At 45.2% G+C, this 16,095-nt stretch overlaps 1 protein-coding gene across 4 annotated transcripts in view; it reads left to right on the top strand.

Moving 5' to 3' along the window:
• SERHL2 (serine hydrolase like 2) overlaps positions 1 to 16,095 on the top strand; it is a 182,954-nt gene that overhangs the window by 25,112 nt on the left and 141,747 nt on the right. The window lies entirely within an intron of this gene.

The following is a 16,095-nucleotide window of genomic DNA, read 5'->3' as shown; positions in this document are numbered from 1 at the left end:
TTAGTAACAGGCTCAGAGGTCAAGATTTATCTAACCATAAATAACCTTCACCCTTCTCAAGACTACTTAGCTTTGCTAGCATTCAACTTGGTGAAGTAATACCTGCTGCTATGTGTGGAGCTGAATTTGCTGTAAGCCCTTAACCCCTTAAGAACGGAGCCAATTATGTCCTTAAAGGGGTTTTCCCACGAACAAAAGTTAATTTTAAAAATTGTCTGTGTCTGGATAAATATGAGCCGAGCCTTATTCCCATTTTTTTCAGGCAGAATAAACAAATAGACAACGGTACAAGAATAGTCCTTATTTTTATTTTTGTGTCGTTCACCGTGCGGTATAAGTGATTAGGCAGATTTATTCTTCAATGTGATTACAGCGATACCAGATTTATGTTTTGTTTTTTTTTAGGTTTTGTTGCTATCACACAGTAAAAATGCTTTTTTTTAATCAAAAGTAGTTATTTTCGTCGCCATATTCTGAGAGCTGTAACTTTTTTATCTTTTGGTCAACAGATCTGTTTGAGGTCTTATTTTTTGCGGGACGAGTTGCAGATTTTTTTTGGTACCATACTGGGGCACATAGTAATTTTTGATCGCTTTTTATTCAGATTATTCAGACACAGAATGAACAAAAATCAGCAATAAATTTATTGTTTTTATTTTTTTGCGCCGTTCACCTTGTAGTAAAAGTGATAAGACTGATTTGTCCGTCGGGTTGGTACGATTACAGCGATACCAGGTTTATATGTATTTGTTATGATTTGCTATTTTTACACACTAAAAACAGTATTTTACAAAAAAGAATTTGATTTTGCATCGTCACATTCTGAGAACTGTAACTTTTTTTATTTTTTTGCCGAATGAGCACAATTTTTATTTATAATATACAGGGTGGGCCATTTATATGGATACACCTAAATTAAATGGGAATGGTTGGTGATTAGTGATGAGCGAGCACTAAAATGCTCGGGTACTCGTTGCTCGTGTCGAGCAAATTGGAATGCTCAGGTGCTTGACCCGAGCAACGAGCCCAATGTAAGTCTATGGGAAACTCGAGCATTTTTCAGGCGGCTCCCCCCGGCGGTCTGCAGAGGGCCTAAAAATTGCCCAAATCGATGGGAACAGTGCTCAAATGACATGGGAACAGCATGGGGAAGACTCCTGGAAGCATTTCTGACTCCCAGGTCACTGCTGTCAACAACGTTGTCAGAGTATTACGCCGCTTTTACGGACTCACAATAAAACATACAAAAACGAAACCAAAATGGATTTTCCTGGGAAATATGTTAAGGATCATCCTTTCCAGGGTAATGACTTGTATAGAAGGCAAAATAAATAACCAAAACCATAAATACTCCTCCACACCTTGGGCTATGTTCACATGTAGCGTTTTTATGCATTTTTGCATTGCTTTCAGCCAAGACAAATGCATTCACCAGGAAATGTAATTTTAACATTTTACAACCTTATCTGGCCATGTGGTGTGTGACACATCATCAGACACATGCATACAGTGCTGAAAAGTCATGGGAACAGCATGGGGAAGACCTCTGGAACCACCTCTGATTCCCAGGTCACTGCCTAAAAGTGTGCCCATCATAAGTGATCCTTGGCGCATGCGAAGATACCTCCCGCCATGCACCTGTCGTTGCAGACTTGCAACAATCACCGTCCACATCCTTGTCCCACTGCAGCGTTCAATTGTCCCTACCCCATTCCTTTGAATGCAAGCGCAAGTATGCAGGCAGCCACTCACAGACTGCAATACTATACTACCAAATTTTTTACAGCTGCTTGCACTTGAAATGTGGCCTTTTAGGCTCGTGGAGGCAGAAGCTTTTCATAACCTCATGCCGGCGGCAGGCGGGTGTCCATACTCAGTCCCCAGACGCCACTATATTTCCCGGTATCGCCTCCGCCTTCCACAAGCATGGGTCCCACAACATTACCCGTGCCCTCCCCAGTGCACTTACTGGGAAGGACTGCCTAACCACAAACACGTGGACAGGTGAATGTGGCCAGGGATGGTACGCAGCCAGTCCACAACTTTTTTTGCTGAGAGTTGTATTTAGCTCGGTGAAAGGACTGGCATAGAAGGAAACCCTATCTACCCTGCGTGTCATTTCTCCCAGGAAGTCCTGTAATGCAGCTTGTTGCAGAAGCAATGGCAGCCCGTCCAACATCAACTCGCCCTTGTCGGTGGTGCTTTGACACACACACATCTTTCTTTGCACATTTAATTTCTTGAATACAGAATTGGACTATGGCCTGATCTGTAATGCGGTTTGAGAAATAACATGCATAAGCATGGCCGATCCACATTAAAAAAAGCATCCATAGAGTGTCCGGGAACCTTCCCCCACACTTTTCTTAGCCAGGCTGCTTTTCGGCAGGGTTGGACGGGCCCACCAGAGAACCGGAGACTCCTCCGGCGGGCCCTGGCTTCTCCTTCAGGAGAGTTCATAGTGCCGAGGTGAGGCCATGATGATGATAGAGGCCACCATCTGCTTAGTTTTCTGTTACTTGGAATGCAAGTGCAAGTATGCAGCCAGCCACCCACCCACAGGCCGCAACACTAAACTGCCAGATTTCTGGCCAGCTTTTTGCACTTGAAATGTGGCCTTTTAGGCTCGTGGAAGCGGAAGCTTTTCACAACCACATGCCTCATGCCTCGTGTCCATACTCGGTCCCTAGCCATCACTATTTCTCCCTGTGTTGTCTCCGTCTTCTACAAGCGCGGGTCCCTGAACATTACTGCTGGTACTTTTCTGTGAGAATTTGCTTGCCTCCTACCAGCCTGTAATATTTCCAGCAAACTATGGTACGATGCCATGGTATTAGCACTGCCCCCAGTAACAGTAGCGAAGCCATCCCCAATTTCCTTCTCAGGAATTTTATTTGGTAGACTGAGTGGCTGCCCAAATACATTTTCTCACAAAGGAGGTGAAGATAAAGTGGCAATAGGTGCAAGTTTCTCCAGCCTTTTAGATATTAGAGGGTGAACGGCAGCACATTGGATCAGTGGTTAGTACTGAAGACTTGCAGCGCTGGGATCCTGGGTTCAAATCCCAGCAAGGACAACATCTCCAAGGACTTTATATGTTCTCCCAGTGTTTGTGTGTGATTCCTCCTCAGTAAAAAAGCAGCCATAGAGTGTCCGGGAACCTTCCCACACACTTTTCTTAGCCAGGACTGCTTCTTGGCAGGGTTGGACAGTACCAACAGAGAATCCTCTGGTGTGCCTTGGCTTCTACCTCAGGAGAGTTCATGATAGCGCTAACTTTGCAGCTGCTATGGGGCTCTTGAGCGGGGGAGAAAGGTTAGCCCTCAGAATCAAATCATCTGGTGGGCACAATGTTTTTCAATCTGAACAGCTTCTCAGTGGGAGTTGTATTTCACCACAGCCATATTCTTTAGCTCGGTGAAAGGACTGGCATAGAGGGAAACCGTATCTACCCCGGCTGTCATTTCTCCGTCACCAGGTTCCGCCCATTGTCACACACTACCATGCCTGGCTGTATGTTCAGCGGTGAGAGCCACAGATCAGGCTGCTGTGTTTCAGCTTTCAACAACTCTGCAGCGCTGGGCGGTTTGTCAATTAAGCATGTTATCTTCAGCACAGCCTGTTGCCGCTTGGCCAAGGCAGTGCTGTCAGCTTGTGACTGATGTGGTCATTTCGGAGATGGAGGAGGAGGTGCATGAGCTGAACAATGTGATTACATTGTTGTTAAATTGGTGACGCTGTTTTTTTTATACTAAAGAAAGATCCTATTGTTTTGGTTTTTTTTTACGACGAATGCATTCACCGGGAAATGTAATTTTAACATTTTACAACCTTATCTGCCAATGTGGTGTGTGACCCATCATCAGACACTTCCTGTTTTATTTATGATGGAGGGACTCTGAAAGTCATAAAGCCTATTTTTATAGTGACATCAGACGGCCCTTACTATTCTTAAAAGGCCAGCAGTCGGCCCTATCTATTGTTAGAGAGCCATCAGCCGGCTATGCTTTGTTGTTCCCATTATTAACAAGTGGGTCTCCTATACTGTTATTGCGTATCCAGTGACTGCAAGGGCTGCCAAAGATTTGGACGCAACCCAATACCCCTTTAAAGAGACATAGAGGAGGGTCTCAGTAAAAAAAATGTTCCCATTCTAAAGGAGCGGTTCTCTTATAGTAGTAATGCCCATGCTGTGACTGCAAGGGCTGCCAAAATTTGGGAAAAACCCCACTAAGAATTTAAAGACGCATAGAGCAGGGACACAGTAACAAGGTATGACATGTTCCCATTAGAAAGAAGAGGGTCTGCTATACAGTTATAGGGTATGCAGTGAGTCCAACGGCTGACCAATTTTAGTAAAAACCCCACTAAGAAGTTAAAGATCCATGGAGCAGGGCCACAGTAACAAGTACGACATGTTCCCATTAGAAAGGAGAGAGTCTGCTATACAGTTATAGGGTATGCAGTGAGTCCAACGGCTGACCAATTTTAGTAAAAACACCACTAAGAATTTAAAGACACATGGAGCAGGGCCACAGTAATAAGGTACGACATGTTCCCATTAGAAAGGAGAGGGTCTGCTATACAGTTATAGGGTATGCAGTGAGTCCAACGGCTGACCAATTTTAGGAAAAACCCCACTAATAATTTAAAGACACATAGAACAGGGCCACAGTAGCGAAAAATTCCCATTAGAAAGGAGAGAGTCTCCCATAGTGTTGGCCTATGCAGTGAATGCAAGGGCTGCCCAAAATTTGGAGGCACTTCAATGCCCCTTGGAAGATAAGTGGAGGAGGGCCTCATAAAAAAATGTTCCCATTAGAAAGGAGCGGGCCTCCTATACTTGTAATGCCCATGCACTAAGTGTATGGGCTGACAAACATTTACCCCTGGGGGGTATACTTGAACATACAGTATAAAAATTTTTTTTTACGGGCATCATAAACACCCTTTAAAAAAAATTATGTGGGTGTTGCATCACGGACCACGGTCACCCTGGTGATATGGTTGTGGAGGATGAGGAGAAGGAGGAGGACAAGAGCAAACAGCCAAAATCAGGAAGCGTATACCCATGTGTGGGGGTGAAAAGGTGCATGGGAATACACCTCCCAAGAAAAAACACTGGATTTGAGTTTGTTACGCTGCTATCATTCTGTGGTGTTGAGAAGTCTGGCCCAATCCAGCCCTTGTTCATTTGTATAAGAGTCAGCCTGTCAGCATTTTCAGTTGACAGGCGGATGCGCTTATCCGTTATAATTCCACCAGCGGCACTAAAAACACGCTCTGATAAAACGCTGGCGGCAGGGCAGGCCAGGACCTCCAAGGCATAGAGAGCCAGTTCATTCCACATATCCAGCTTGGATACCCAATAATTATAAGGCACAGCGGAATCACGGAAGACGTTGGTACAGTCGGCAAGGTACTCCCTCAGCATCTTCCCAAACTTTGCACTCCTTGTGAGAGTACCCCACGCCTCAGGGCCTGTGCGATGGGAGGGTCTGAGAAAAGTCTCCCAGAACTTTGACAGTGTTCCCCTGCCTCTGCTGGATTGAAGTTGTGTCTCTCTCGCCTGTACTCCTTGGTTGTCCAACGAAGTGTGTCCTCTGCCGCCAGCGTTTTCAGATGGGAATTTTTTTAATAGTTCCGCAACAAGGGCCTTCTGGTACAGCCCCATTTTTGTAGACCTGTCCGCCTCAGGAATAAGAGATATAAAGTTCTCCTTGTAGCGTGGGTCTAAAAGTGTCACCAACCAGTAATGACTGTCACCCAAAATTTTGAGAACGCGAGGGTCAAGGGAAAGGTAAGGGAAAGGGAAAGCGTAACATAATCTCGGCCATATGTGCCAGACTACTAACAGGCAAGACTTCCATGTCCTCACCAAGAAGGATGACTGACCATGCTCTCCTCCTCCTCCACTCTGTCCTCTGGCCATCCATGCTGAACAGACGGTATGACAGCTGTGCAGGTAGTACCGTCTATAGTGCATGAAACTATCTCCTGTCCTTCCTCCTCCTCCTCCTCCTCTTCCTCATTGTCACCCAATCCACGTTGGGATGAGATGAGGCTTGGCTGTGCCTACAATGCATCCTCTTTGATTGTGAGCAGAGAGTGTTTCAGAAGACAGAGAAGGGGGATGGTGATGCTAATTATGGCGTCATCGCCGCTCACCATCTTGGTGGAGTCCTCAAAGTTTTGGGGGATGGTACATATGTCTGACATCCATGTCCACTCCTGAGGTCTTATGTGTGGAGTCTGAGCTGAATACCGACATCCTTGTTGATGCTGGTACTCAACAACTGCCCTCTTCTGCTCACAAATCCTTCCCAACATCTGCAGTGTAGAGTTCCAACGCGTGGGGACATCACACACCAGTCTGTGAGCCGGAAGCTGCAAACGCTGCTGAAACACGGCAAGGGCGGCGGAAGCTGTAGCTGACTTTCTAAAATGGGCACACAGGCGGCGTACTTTAACAAGCAGATCTGGCAGCTCCGGGTAGGATTTGAGAAACCGCTGAACCACGAGTTTAAGCACATGGGCCAGGCATGGTACTTGTGTGAGCTCGCCTCGCCTCAGAGCCGCCACCAGGTTCTGGCCATTGTCACACACGACCATGCCTGGCTGTAGGTTCAGCGGTGTGAGCCACAGATCTTCCTGCTCTTTCAGAGCTATCCACAACTCTTCAGCATTGTGCAGTTTTTCACCTAAGCATATTAGCTTCAGCACAGCCTGTTGCCGCTTGGCCGAGGCAGTGCTGCAGTGCTTCCAGCTTGTGACTGATGTGGTCATTTCGGAGATGGAGGCTGAGGAGGATGAGGTGCTAGAGCTGTAGACCGTGGGGGCAACCCTGATTGACCTAAAGCCCGCAATCCTTGGCATCGGGAGGATGTGTTCCGGCCCAAGGTCCGACTGGGTCCCCGCTTCCACCATGTTATCCCAGTGTGCCGTCAGCGAGATGTACCGTCCCTGCCCACAAGCACTTGTCCACGTGTCCGTGGTTAGGTGGACTTTACCGGTAACTGCGTTGTTGACAGCACGGCTAATGTTTTGGGACACGTGCTTGTCTAATGCGGGGACGGCACACCGGGAGAAATAGTGGCAGCTGGGGACCGAGTACCGAGGAACGGCCGCCGCCATCAGGTTGCGGAATGCTTCCATCTCCACGAGCCTAAAATGCAACATTTCGAGCGCAAGCAGTCGTGAAATGTGAGAATTTAGTAGTGTGGCCTGTGTGGCATTGGCTGCATATTTGCGCTTGCGTTCCAAGGACTGGGGTATGGACAACTGAATGCTGCGCTGGGAAAAAGACATGGACGTGCTTCCTGATGCTGCTACTTGAGAGCGTGCAACGACAGGTGCAGGGCAGGAGGCATCTTCGCGTGCACCATGGACAGTGGATTGGCTTGCATGCACAACAGCGGAAGAAGCAATGGTGCCACCCGTAGACACCGTTCCTGGACCCTGGGGTTCGGCCCACAAAGTCGGGTGCTTTGCTGCCATGTGCCTGATCATGCTGGTGGTAGTCAGGCTGGTCGTTTTGCCACCCCTGCTGATGCTGGCCTGGCAGGTGTTGCAAATGGCCTTTTTGGGGTTATCGGCAGAGTCTTTAAAAAACAACCAGACTCGGGAAGGCCTAACAGTTGTACTGGCAACTTCCTTTGTGCTGGTGTTACGGGGAACGGTTGCCTGCCTTCTGTCTGCGGCCACCACACTGCTTCTTCCTGCCTGTTGGGGTGCTCTGCCTCCCCCCCTCTGTGTGCTGCTGTCCTCGCTCTGCATGTCCTCCTGCCAGGTTGGGTCAGTTACTATATCATCCACCTCCTCGCCTCCCACTTCCGCACCCTTGTCCTCCTCCTGGCTTTCTGACAATTGTGTCTCATCATCGTCCACCTCTTGTGACACTTTCCCACCGTCGCCTTCGTGTGACCGTGGCTGCTCAAATATTTGCCCTGCTTCAAGTGGACCGGGCGAGAGGCCCGAATCTATAAATGGAAAAGTGAACAGCTCTTCAGAGTGTCCAAGTGTGGGATCAGTTGTCTCTGGGTACTCTGCATGGTGGGAGGAAGGAGGATCAGGGTGAGGAATATACGGTCCAGACTCACGGCTACTGAGACTTGACTGTGTGGAAGACAGGGTGGTGGTCGCTAAGTGACTGGAAGCATTATCCGCTATCCAACCAACAACCTTTTGACACTGCTCTGGGTTCAATAGTGCTGTGCTGCGGTCCCCTAGAAATTTGGACAGGAAGGTCAGGCGAGAAGATGTGGGTGTTTGTTGTGGCACAATTTCGGCTTGTCCTCTGCCTCTGCATGCACCGTTACCATCACGTCCAGTTCCCCGTCCCTTGCCACGTGCCTTGTCCATTTTAAATGGAGGATAGTATCTTCCACGCTCACTACAAATGACTGAGATTGGAGCGAACTTATATGTGATCCGTGTGACGGAGAAAACAGAGTTTTAAATACCTGGCCTGTAGGTAAGTAGTTTGAACAGCAAACTGCTGTGAATTGCTTCACTGACACACTAAAGGAAATTTTTAATGGATGCAGGAAATGGCAGTATTTTCTGACAACGTATATGTGATACGTGTGACGGAGAAAGCACAGTTTTAAATACCTGGCCTGTAGGTAACTGTTTTGAACAGCAAACCAGTGTCAAAAACTTTGCTGACACACTGAAAAAAAAAATTTAATGGAGGCCACAAATGGCAGTATTTTCTGAAAACGTATATGTGATCCGTGTGACGGAGAAAACACAGTTTTAAATAGATGGATTTTTAGCGCTGTAATATGGAAAGGAACTGGCTGTATTCTGCAGTGCCAACAAGCAAATGGCGCAGAAAAACGGTGTTCTCTGGATTGCTTTTTAAGCAAATAATGAGGATTAAGATCCTGGCCCCTGAGACTTGGGCCTTTGTATACAAATATGTAACAGCAGCAGAAGACAGAATTGGAATGGAGCCTCTTGTGCTATATGCTATATGCACTGCAGTCTGCTTTATACACTGCCTGCCTGATATCTCTGCAGATGGATTAGTCCTCAGAAGGACTGTTTGTTAAGATGGATATATGTAATGTACAGTTTTTCTCCCTACACTACCTAATACACAAGCAAATCTCTCCCTAGCTCAGCAGCACCTCTCCCTACACTGTCTGATCCGGAGTGACTATGACGAGCATGGCGGCTCCAGGTCTGATATAGACCTGATGACGCTGTGCGGCCAGCCAATCACTGTAATGCCCACAACAAACATGGCTACGGCATTACAGTGCATGGCAGGCAATCCCTGCATGTTCATTGGCTCTCTAAAGAGCGCCAAACATGCCGGGAGGGGACCCCAGTTCCCGCCCGAGCAACCCGGAAATACTTGTCGAGCACCATGATGCTCGGGCGAGTACCGAGTTGTGGCGAGCACGTTCGCTCATCACTATTGGTGATATCAACTTCCTGTTTGTGGCACATTAGTATATTGGAGGCATTTTCCAGATGGGTGGTGACCATGGCGGCCATTTTGAAGTCTGCCATTTTGGATCCATCTTTATTTTTTTCAGTGGGAAGAGGGTCATGTGACACATCAAACTTATTGAGAATTTCGTTAAGGAAAACAATGGTGTGCTTGGTTTTAACATAACTTTATTCTTTCATGAGTTATTTACAAGTTTATGACCACTTATAAAATGTGTTCAAAGTGCTGCCCATTGTGTTGGATTGTCAATGCAACCCTCTTCTCCCACTCTTGACACACTGATAGCAACACCGCAGAAGAAATGCTAGCACAGGCTTCGAGTATCTGTTGTTTCAGATGCTGCCCATCTCGTATCTTGATGGTATGGTGTGGTATATGAGGTACAACGATAGTGGGGCCATTATTCATCAGTGGAAACCTCAATGCCACTGGATATCTGAAATTGCTACATGATGATGTGTTGCCCTCTTTATGCACTGAAGATGGCTTGTTCCCTGAGTTTTTCCAACAAGATGGTGCACCACCACATTATGGATGTCAGGTCCGAGCATTCCTACATGAACAGTTTCCTGGAAAGTGGATTGGTCGTCGTGGGCCAGTTGAATGGCCACCAAGGTCTCCCGATCTGACCCCCTTAGACTTTTATCTTTGGGGTCACCTGAAGGCAATTGTCTATGCTGTGAAGATACGAGGTGTGCAGCATCTGAAACAATGGATACTGGAAGCCTGTGCTAGCATTTCTTCTGCGGTGTTGCTTTCAGTGTGTCAAGAGTGGGAGAAGAGGGTTGCATTGACACTACAACACAATGGGCAGCACTTTGGACACATTTTATAAGTGGTCATAAACTTGTAAAAAACTCATGAAAGAATAAAGTTACGTTAAAACCAAGCACACCATTGTTTTTTTTCTTATGAAATTCTCAATAAGTTTAATGTATCACATGGCCCTCTTCCCATTGAAAAAAATAAAGTTGGATCCAAAATGTCCGACTTCAAAATGGCCGCCATGGTCACCACCCATCTGGAAAAGTTTCCCCGCTCCCATATACTAATGTGCCACAAACAGGAAGTTGATATCACCAACCATTCCCATTTAATTTAGTTGTATCTATATAAATGGCCCACCCTGTATATTAAATATTGATATACATTACATTAGGCAGGTATTTGATTAATAATACATAGGTATATCAACTCAATGGTGGTTCTTCAATGACAAAGAGCGATCACCTCTACTTATCAATGAAGGCTATATAAGAAAAGCCCTCATTGAGTCCAATAGGACTCCTATAGTTCAGGCGAAATATCCATTTAGATTCCTCTTGGAGGAACAACCTGTCCAGGTTGCCTCCTCTTGCACCTAGAGTAATTTGTCTAATTCCCCAGAAACACAGGTTAAGTGGATCTGTAGGGTGTTTAGATCTCATGTGTAATGATAAAGGTGTGTCCACTTTTGTATTTATGGTACTGATATGTTTGGATATTCTTCGTCTGAATTCCTGAATAGTCTTGCCCACGTATAGTCTGGAACAGGGGCACTTTGCAGCGTAAATTATACCTCTCGATCTGCAATCGATCCCATCTCTTATGACAAATTTACGACCATCATATGGGTTAACAAATTCATAAATATCAGGTAGGTATTTGCAAAACGTACAGGAATTGTATGGATGAGAACCTATTTGTAATTTATGAAGCCAGTTGGACATTGGTTGAGATTTAACATCAGATGTAAAATGACTATGAACTAATTGATCCCGTAAATTTGGACCTCTATGGTAAGTTACCAATGATGTTATGCCAATCACCTCTTTCAAGTCTGGATCCGCTCTGAGAATTGGCCAGAATTTTTTAAGGATATTTGCTGCTTCTGTCGCTTGCCTATCGAACGCATCGATAAATCTGATTAACGGATTCTCTTTTTTTCTTTTTCTCTCTTTTTCTCTCCCTTGATCCATTAAGGTATCTCTATCAGTTGCTTTTGCTCTATTAAATGCCCTGTATAACACTTTTTTAGGGTATCCCCTTGCTGCAAAGCGTTTAAAGAGATTACCATATTCTCTACTGAAACGTTCGTTGTCCGAACAGTTCCGGCGAGCTCTCACGTACTGTCCTACAGGTATCCCTGCCTTAAGGGGCGGGGGGGTGCCAATTATTCCAGTGAAGAAAGCTGTTTGTGGCCGTGGGTTTCCTGAAAATTTCTGTATGCTCTATTAAATGCCCTGTATAACACTTTTTTAGGGTATCCCCTTGCTACAAAGCGTTTAAAGAGATTACCGTATTCTCTACTGAAACGTTCGTTGTCCTGCACCGCTGCACCGCTCCCAGCACCGTTGTCCTGCACCGCTCCCAGCACATTAACCCCCGCGATGCTGCGATCGAAGTCGATCGCGGCATTGCGGGGGCAAGGGGAGTTGATCGGCGATACTCACCTCCTCTTCCGGCTTCCAGCGCAGTCTGCAAAGGCTTCCCGGGTGTTGCCATGACGACCCGATGTCGTCATGACAACATCCGGGTCACCAGAGAGCAGGAAGATTGCTTGGACATGCGCAGTGCATCTCCAAGCAATCTTCACACTGTGCACTTCTGACAGCCTTCATGGCATAGGGATGGTGCTCCATTCCTGTGCCATGCAGGCGATCAGAAAAAAAAAAAGTGAAAGTCCCAGAGTGGGACAAAGTAATAAAGTGTATAAACTGTGTGAAAGTGGAAAAAAAAAAAAAAAATGTGCAAAAATATTATAAAAAAATAATACACCAAAAATAAAAATATAATGTACCCATCAATAAATATTATTATAAAAAAAATAAAAAAAAAACAATAAAAGTACACATATTTGGTATCGCCGCGTCCGGAACAACCTGACCTATAAAATTGTCCCACTAGTTAACCCCTTCAGTGAACACGGTAAAAAAAAAAAAAAAAAAACGAAGCAAAAAACAATGCTTTATCACCATACCGCCAAACAAAAAGTGGAATAACACGCGATCAAAAAGACGCATATAAATAAAAATGATACCGCTGAAAACGTCATCTCGTCCCGCAAAAAACAAGCCGCCATACAGCTCCATCAGCCGAAAAATAAAAAAGTTATAGCTCTCAGAATAAAGCGATACTAAAAAATATTTTTTTCTATAAAATAGCTTTTATTGTGTATAAGCGCCAAAACATAGAAAAATGATACAAATGTGGTACCGCTGTAAACGTACTGACCCGAAGAATAAAGCTACCTCATCAATTTTACCACACGTGGAACAGAATAAAAAAAAATAAAAAAAAACAATTCCTGAATTGTTGGTTTTTGTTTATTCTGCCTCCCAAAAATCGGAATAGAAAGCGATCAAAAAATGTCACGTGCCTGAAAATGGCACCAATAACAACGTCAAGTCATCCCGCAAAAAACAAGCCGTCACATGACTGTCTGCCAAAATCTGGAAAAATTATAGCTCTCAAAATATGGCGATGCAAAAACTAGATTTTACAAAAAATGCGTCTTTTAGTGTGTGACAGCTGTCAGTCATAAAAACCCCATATGATTCTGGCATTGCTGTAATCACACCGACCCGAAGAATAAAGTCGTCTAATCACTTATACCACACAAGGAACGGCGTCAAAAATAAACTCTTGGGTTAGGTTTGGGGCTAGGGTTGTGCTGGGGCTAGGGTTGTGCTGGGGCTAGGGTTGTGCTGGGGCTAGGGTTGTGCTGGGGCTAGGGTTGTGCTGGGCTAGGGTTGTGCTGGGGCTAGGGTTAGGGCTGGGGTTGGGATTTTTTTCAAAAGTAAGAAAAAAAGATGACGATATGGCGACTAGTGTTGAGAGCAAGTGCTCGCTACTTGAGTTTGCATCGGCTGCTCTGGTATGCATTGAGTATCGTGGGCATTTGAGTGACATGCTCGAGTCTCTGCCCCATATGCTTCGCGGCCAAAAAACTTTACGGGGATTGCCTGCCATGCACGAGCGATCCCCGCATGTTTTTTTTTGGGTGTCTAATATCCGTGAAACATGCGGAGCAGGGACTCGAGCATGTCACTCGAGCACACGCTGTACATGGTGCATACCTGAGTACCCGATGCAAACTCAAGTAGCGAGCACTTGCTCAAGAATAATGACAACTTATTCAATATGATGACCTAATGTAAACAAATTCTGTGCCGTACCTCTGGGTTCAAAATGTTCACTATACACCTTAATAAAATCCTTGAGGGGTATAGTTTCCAAAATGGGTACACTTGTGGGGGAGCTCCACTGTTTAGGCACATCACGGGCTCTCCAAACGCGACATGGTGTCCGCTAACAAATTGAATGGAAAATCGGCTCAAATTGTTAGCGGACGCCATGTTGCGTTTGGAGAGCCCCTGTGTGCCCAAACATTGGAGCTCCCCCACAAGTGACCCCATTTTGGAAACTAGACCCCCCAAGGCACCTATCTAGATGCATAGTGAGCACTTGGAATCCCCAGGTGCTTCACAAATTGATTCGTAAAAATGAAAAAGTGAAAAAAAAAACACTTTTTCATTTTTATGAATCAATTTGTGAAGCACCTGGGGTTCCAAGTGCTCACTATGAATCTAGATAGGTGCCTTGGGGGGTCTAGTTTCCAAAATGGGGTCACTTGTGGGGGAGCTCCAATGTTTGGGCACGCAGGGACTCTCTAAATGCAACATGGTATCCGCTAACAAATTGAATGGAAAATCGGCTCAAATTGTTAGCGGACACCACATTGCGTTTGGAGAGCCCCTCTGTGCCCAAACTTTGGAGCTCCCCCACAAGTGACCCCATTTTGGAAACTAGACCCCCCAAGGCACCTTTCTAGATGCATAGTGAGCATTTGGAACCCCCAGGTGCTTCACAAATTGATTCGTAATAATGAAAAAGTGAAAAAAAAAACACTTTTTCATTTTTATGAATCAATTTGTGAAGCACCTGGGGTTCCAAGTGCTCACTATGAATCTAGATAGGTGCCTTGGGGGGTCTAGTTTCCAAAATGGGGTCACTTGTGGGGGAGCTCCAATGTATGGGCACACAGGGACTCTCCAAATGCAACATGATATCCGCTAACAAATTGTCGGCTCAAATTGTTAGCGGATATCATGTTGCATTTGGAGAGTCCCTGTGTGCCCAAACATTAGAGCTCCCCCACAAGTGACCCCATTTTGGAAACTAGACCCCCCAAGGCACCTATCTAGATGCATAGTGAGCACTTGGAACCCCTAGGTGCTTCACAAATTGATTCATAAAAATGAAAAAGTGTTTATTTTTTCACTTTTTCATTATTACAAATCAATTTGTGAAGCACCTGGGGGTTCCAAGTGCTCACTATGCATCTAGAAAGGTGCCTTGGGGGGTCTAGTTTCCAAAATGGGGTCACTTGTGGGGGAGCTCCAAAGTTTGGGCACAGAGGGGCTCTCCAAACGCAATGTGGTGTCCGCTAACAATTTGAGCCGATTTTCCATTCAATTTGTTAGCGGATACCATGTTGCATTTAGAGAGTCCCTGTGTGCCCAAACATTGGAGCTCCCCCACAAGTGACCCCATTTTGGAAACTAGACCCCCCAAGGCACCTATCTAGATGCATAGTGAGCAGTTGGAACCCCCAGGTGCTTCACAAATTGATTCGTAACAATGAAAAAGTGTTTTTTTTTTCACTTTTTCATTTTTACGAATCAATTTGTGAAGCACCTGGGGGTTGCAACTGCTCACTATGCATCTAGATAGGTGCCTTGGGGGGTCTAGTTTACAAAATGGGGTCACTTGTGGGGGAGCTCCAATGTTTGGGCACACAGGGGCTCTCTAAACGCAACATGGTGTCCGCTAATTATTCAAGCAAATTTTACAATCAAAAAGTCAAATGGCGCTCCTTCCCTTCCGAGCCCTACAGTGCGCCCAAACAGTGTTTTTTCCCCAAATATTGGGTATCTGCGTGCCCAGGGGAAATTGCACAACAAATTTTGCGGTCCATTTTTTCTTGTTACCCCTGTGAAAATAAAAAAAATTGGGTCTAAAGTAACATTTTTGTGAAAAAAGTTAAATGTTCATTTTTTTCTTCCACATTCAAAAAATTCCTATGAAGCACCTGAAGGGTTAATAAAGTTCTTGAATGTGGTTTTGAGCACCTTGAGGGGTGCAGTTTTTAGAATGGTGTCACTTTTGGGTATTTTCTGTCATAAAGACCTCTCAAAGTGACTTCAAATGTGATGTGGTCCCTAAAAAAATGGTTTTGTAAATTTTGTTGGAAAAATGAGAAATCGCTGGTCAACTTTTAACCCTTTTAGCTCCCTAACAAAAAAAAAATTTGCTTCCAAAATTGTGCTGATGTAAAGTAGACATGTGGGAAATGTTATTTATTAACTCTTTTGTGTGACATATCGCTCTGATTTCAGGGCTTAAAAATTCAAATTTTGAAAATTGCAAAATTTTCAAAATTTTCGCCAAATTTCCGTTTTTTTCACAAATAAACGAGAGTGATATCGAAGAAATTTTTCCACAATCATGAAGTACAATATGTCACGAAAAAACAATCTCAGAATCAGGGGGATCCGTTGAAGCGTTCCAGAGTAATTACCTCATAAAGTGACAGTGGTCAGAATTGTAAAAATTGGCCCGGTCATTAACGTGCAAACCACCCGCGGGGC

This window comes from Phyllobates terribilis, unplaced genomic scaffold (assembly GCF_046119375.1).
Source record: "Phyllobates terribilis strain yellow unplaced genomic scaffold, ASM4611937v1 Scaffold_8__6_contigs__length_399053987, whole genome shotgun sequence".
In the NCBI taxonomy this organism is placed as follows: domain Eukaryota; kingdom Metazoa; phylum Chordata; class Amphibia; order Anura; family Dendrobatidae; genus Phyllobates; species Phyllobates terribilis.
Note: the sequence above shows the minus strand (reverse complement) of the source record. Positions and strands in the feature narration are given on the sequence as shown.